We start from the raw sequence: 5,767 nt of genomic DNA, 5'->3' as shown, positions 1-5,767 counted from the left end.
CTTTTAAAATATATGCCCATTTTGTGAGCTTGTTTCATTGAATAGCCTGTTAGATATTATGATTATGTGTGCAATTTTAATTATTGTATGTCTATAATATCTTTTAACAATTCAGAAGTACAAGCCTTGTGGCATTATTCTTTTCTTTAATAATTTACTACATAGACATTCCAGCTTAGGAGATGAATTGAGTAAAATGTTGCCAAATTTCAAAAAAATCATTAGATTTTTAATTTGTCTCATACTAAACTTTTAAATTTTTTAGAAAGTATTATCATTTCTAGTTTTAATTACTCCTTTCATAAACAGACTTTATATGCCTTAAAATACTGTAGAATTTCTTGAAATATAATTTAAAAATTGGTGTAAGCATTATATATTATGTAAATCTTTTTCTCATATGCTGTTTGTTGAAGATCAGTATTTAGATTTTTAGTAGACATACATCAAACACATACAAACTTTACAAAATGTTTAAAAACTAGGTAGGAAAATACAACCAAATATTCCAAAATAAATTTTCAAAGAATCAAGTAAAATAATTAATATAAATGGATTACTAAAGAAATTAAAATGAGAAATGCCAGGAGCAAATTCTTTCACAAATACCAATTTCTGGCAAATGTAAATATGTGATATAAAAAAAAGGAGACAGAAATTCTGGCAATTAGGATACCTATAGAGAATTTGATTATACATGTGATGGATATTTTAATCCTGAAATGTTCCAGTCATATATACAGGTATGTATGTGTGTGAGTGTGTGTATGTGTATTCAACAAATTGAAAGTAGTGATTTTTGAGGGAAAATCTATTAACTCAAAATAAAATAGAATAGACACACAAAGAAGCAATTGAAGAATCAAGATTTACCTCACAAAATGAGACCTTGGGCAGAAAATAGAGAAATTCCCATCAACAATATAAAGAACAGTAGGACTCATGCTATGACTATGATCAATTAACAGTGGCCTGGAAGTTTATATATGCAAGAAGACCACTAATTGTACATGAGACTTAATGTTGGCAAAGCAAAATTATGTCTTGAAGATGATGACTGAAAACTGAAAACACTGATGGATAGCAACTGAAAATTATTAAAACTAATTAGTGATTTTGGTAAGTAGTGGTGTAAGACATAAATTTACAAAAATAATTAGCCTTAATATGTAATGCACTGATCAATTAGGAATGAGAATAGGAAAATGATTCCAATAAGAATATTAAAAAGATAGGAAAAGTGCTGAATATAGGAGGGATACTAAATTATTGGTAACACTTGTAGATTAAATTAATTGAGATCCAGTCCTGTTTCAGGCATAACACTTAGGGCATATTGTTATGCATTGTATCATTTTGTCTTCTCACAAAACTCCAAAGGAGATATTGTTTAATTATACTCATTTTATAGATGATTGTTTGTTTATAGTGAAAGTTGTTGAGTGAACTTATGGATGTATCAATGAATGAATGAATATGTGCAACCTCTCTTATGAGAATGGCAGATTAAGTGATGAAATATGGAAATGCTGTCCTTTGCAGGCAAAATGAAGAGAAACATGGTAGCAAATTGATATTCTAAGTAATGAGGAAACCACTCTTCAGCTCTGGTGGGGGAAAAGAGAATTAATACCTGACTTCCATATTTATTACTCCCTGGTGATTTAACACTTTAAAAATTCATCATTTGGGATTGAGATACAAATCAATATTGGAATAAAATGACTATTGAATAATGCATTACCCAGAAGATTTAATCACCTTTATTTTAAGTTATATGGCAGTTGTTGAAGCCTAACTTATCTCAAGAAATTTGGTCATTGGTGAATTTATATCCAAAATTGTGTCTCACTCCACAATACAAGGCTAAATTTTCTTTTCTCTTCCTCTCTTTTCATTTTCTGCTTTAATTTTTGTTAAACTCACCCAAAGTGAGATAATATAAAGATAGAGGTCATAATAAAGAGACAATAAAAGCCCCATAAAAATTAATGCTATAGACTCCCACAGCTCTATTTTAATCTAGTCCTATGGGACATTCTTGGCAGGGCTGTAAACAGATGGTGTAGAAGCCAAATTTGTTCCCTTTGTTCCTGAGAATATGGAAGTGTGATCAGTAATCAACAGATTTATTGATTCATTACCTACACTGTCTCAAGCACTGAATATGCTCTGGGGAATCAGAAATGATTGATAGTCATTTCCCTCCAAACAGCATGTGTGAAGTGATCAGTGAAGGGAAATGGAGGTTGGGTTGATGAAGTCACTTGTGTCTAGAGATTCACTCTCCATGTTCATACCTGACTTTGCCCATTTTTACTCCAGGACCTTGTAAAAATTAGTTGAAAGGATATTCACTTTCTCCATATTTATGTAAAATAAACATAAAGTGTACTCTTTATTGGTGGTAACTATGCAGAATAATTGAAACAAGTTACATAGATCACTTAGTTCGGAGTCTGGAGCTGGAAAACCCTCCATATGGGTCATGACATCATGGACACATTCACCCCCCTCCTACACATCACTGCTTTTGTGATCATTCTGGGATGGACCTGGTCCACTTGAAAAGGGTGCATTTCCTGCCATGGTGGCAACAGTGCTTATTGAAGTTAGGACCAAAGGTTGAGGAAATCAAAATTATTAATGGGACTTCTGAAATCCCCACTAGAACCAAGATCATAATCTTCATAGACCTCTGAGCTGATTGCATTTGGGGGCCCCCCACATGGCTATCTCAATTCTTATGGTTGTACTAATGATGAGGAAAAAATATTTCCAACAATCATGTCTAAATCAAATGTCTCCAAGACATTCACTTACCTGTCTCTCAACCTTTCTGGGGCATGACTGAGGATGCATGTGCAATGCCATTACTCTGCTGGATGAAAGAAAAGGCTGAGGCTCTGACCTCAATGTTGCAGGAAAACAGACTCAGGCATGGGCCTCCTGAAGCAGAGAATGAGTCTTGGTGGAGAGAACACCCATGGAGAACAATTACCTAGGATCAGCAATCTCTAATAGTGTAGAATACAGGTCAAATTTTTTAATGTTGGATGTCCTAAGAGCTTAAATCACAGAGTAGATAGATAGCCAAATTGGTAGATGTTATCTCAGTTTTTGAGGTCTTGTTAATATTAGTGGAACAGTAGAAAGAGAAGTTTCAGTGTCTTCAATGGAGCTTTGGCCTGTGTTCTTCTCAGGAGGAAGCTGTCATTTACCCCAGATCTGATTTCCAATTAGTGGGAATATTGAAATAAAGTTCAGACTCTAATGTAGAGAATCAGTATATGACATATATATCGAAAGTGCAGTGAAATTTTCAAGTAATTTGAGAGAAATTAAGACTTCCTACTACCCATGTGATTCTACTTACATTTTCTTATGTATTTTCTTAGTTATTTCTAAGAATAACTAATGTTCATTTCTATATGCCTTTGAAATGTTTTGGGGTTTTATGCATTGAGATTTATTAATTTTAATAATTTGAATGACTATACAGTGCTGCTTATATATATTGGTATATGTGACTTATTAGAAATCAACTGAATTTTGCACGCTAATTGGTAAATCAACATTTTGTTTAATATTGCAGGGCACTCAAGGTCTGAAAGCAAGTTGTCAGCAAGGATATTTTTTCCAGTCTCACTCACATGACTCATCATGATTCAGTTTCTTCTAGGCTATTCAGAAGAGGATTTTCTGCATTCTTTCCTTCCTGTGTCTCTCCAGGGGGGAACACACAACAGAGACAGTTGGCTTCCATCTGAGCATGCAAGCAAGAAAGCAATGGAGTTCCAGAAGGATGAGATTCAGATTCCTTTAGTCTTCTAGAACACTAGTCTCAGAAGACCCATGTCTTTGACCACATTGTGATCATTGGAGGTGAGTCATTAGATCCTGCTACACTCAAGCATTGAAGGGAATGGATTTAAAAAAGGGCATGAACACCAGGAGGCAAGAGATATTGGGAGAATTGTAGATGCTGCCCACAACCCAGGCCTCATTAGGTATCAGAGCATTAGTCTTGAAAACAAAGCAAGACCTTGGAGATGACCCTCTTCTTTACAACACAATCCCCAATCCATATCACCAACATTCACAGGGCAAAAATACCTGGAAAGGAACTGGCACATGAAGACCTTCCTCTGTATTTGTTCCACTGTAGACCTCAACATGATTCAATTTCCATGCTGTCAGGAGAACCACCCTCGTGATTCCTAAACCAGCAGAGTCACTCCATCCACATCAGGCAACACTTCAGCCATTCCATGCCCAAATTCAACAAATATCCCCAGAGACTGTAATTTCTACTTAACTAAGAGTTTTATTTCCTTTATTCAGAGTCTATATTCTTTAGAATTTCATGTTCAAAAAATTCAAAGTCCTTAATAAAATGTGTTTTTTACTGATGTTGCTTTAGTAGTTGTTAGTAGATCTCCACAGAGAGGAACACTGAGACTGATTTGTCAATTCCTGGTTAGAAGAAAACTTAAATATGTATAACAAATTAGAATTGATATGGAAAAAAGATGCCATTTAGTGTATTTACATAATAGTTGGAGAGAAATATTTTAGAGACCAAATGCAAGTATGTACACATAGATTAAAGGGAGAAAGTTTACACATGGAGGTATTTTGGAATTCTAGTGCTATAATGAGTACAGGATATCACATTTTAAGTTTCTGCCAAAGCTTAGTGTAGAGAATGGCATGTGGAAACCAAAGACAGTTTGGTTCATTCCATGTTTTATTTTTCTAGATGCTAAAGTAGATACTATATAATGAGCTGGCTTTATAATAGGAATTTATTGACTCAGAAAATTAGAAGGCTTGCTTCCTTCTGGGCCAGCTTTCTTGATGGCAGGGAACATCTCTCATCTTCAGCTTTTCCATCAGAGGGTAATGCACATGGCAATGTATTCTCCCTTCTCATCTGGGTTCCACTGACTTCTGGCTTCAGGTTGCTCCCCAGGCTTTTATCTCCATCTGGCTTTCACTTTGCTTACAAAGGACACTAATAACCTGGATTGATGCCCACCTGATTCAGTAGGGCCATGCCTTAACTGAAGTTATATATTGAAGGGATTTTATTTACAATAGGTCTGACAGAATGTGGACCAACCCCAAAACATGTCCAAACTGGGGTACAAAATTCAACACAAAACATACATTAAAAAGAAAGATGAGTTTTTAGATTTCACAATTCCCACTCTTATGATGCATATCCTTTAGGAAACAGCAATTTGTTATACTATATGAATTATTCTTGCACATATTAGATTGGGTTTAGCAGATCACTCTGAATGACACTGTTAATAAAAGCAAACAATATATTTTGATCCACAACATTTCTTAGGTTTTTGTATAGAATATATCATGGAAAGGAGGAAGGAAAATGTTGGATGCAAGGATGGCAAATATTTTTTAAATTTTCTTGTAAGAAAATGCATAATTTATTCATCATTTTCAGAGTAGATATGGTATATATTTCTACTCTCCCTATAATAGATTTTGAGTAGAGGAAAATTGGTATTCAGGCTTTGCTTTGGATTGTTCTCCCTCTAATTTTATAAACATTAAAGTATAATGGGTTGTCAGATAAACAGGTTAAAATATAGTATAAGTTCAAATAATTTAATTGAATGGAATGCCCTTAGAGTAGGTGATCACAGTGAAGATACCTATATTTGATGGGAGTTTACCATGTGCATACATTATTTGTAAATCCTGAAGTGATGTAAGTTAAACTAAATGTAACTAGAAA

This window comes from Choloepus didactylus (assembly GCF_015220235.1).
Source record: "Choloepus didactylus isolate mChoDid1 chromosome 25 unlocalized genomic scaffold, mChoDid1.pri SUPER_25_unloc5, whole genome shotgun sequence".
Lineage (NCBI taxonomy): Eukaryota > Metazoa > Chordata > Mammalia > Pilosa > Megalonychidae > Choloepus > Choloepus didactylus.
This window is presented reverse-complemented; position numbering follows the sequence as displayed.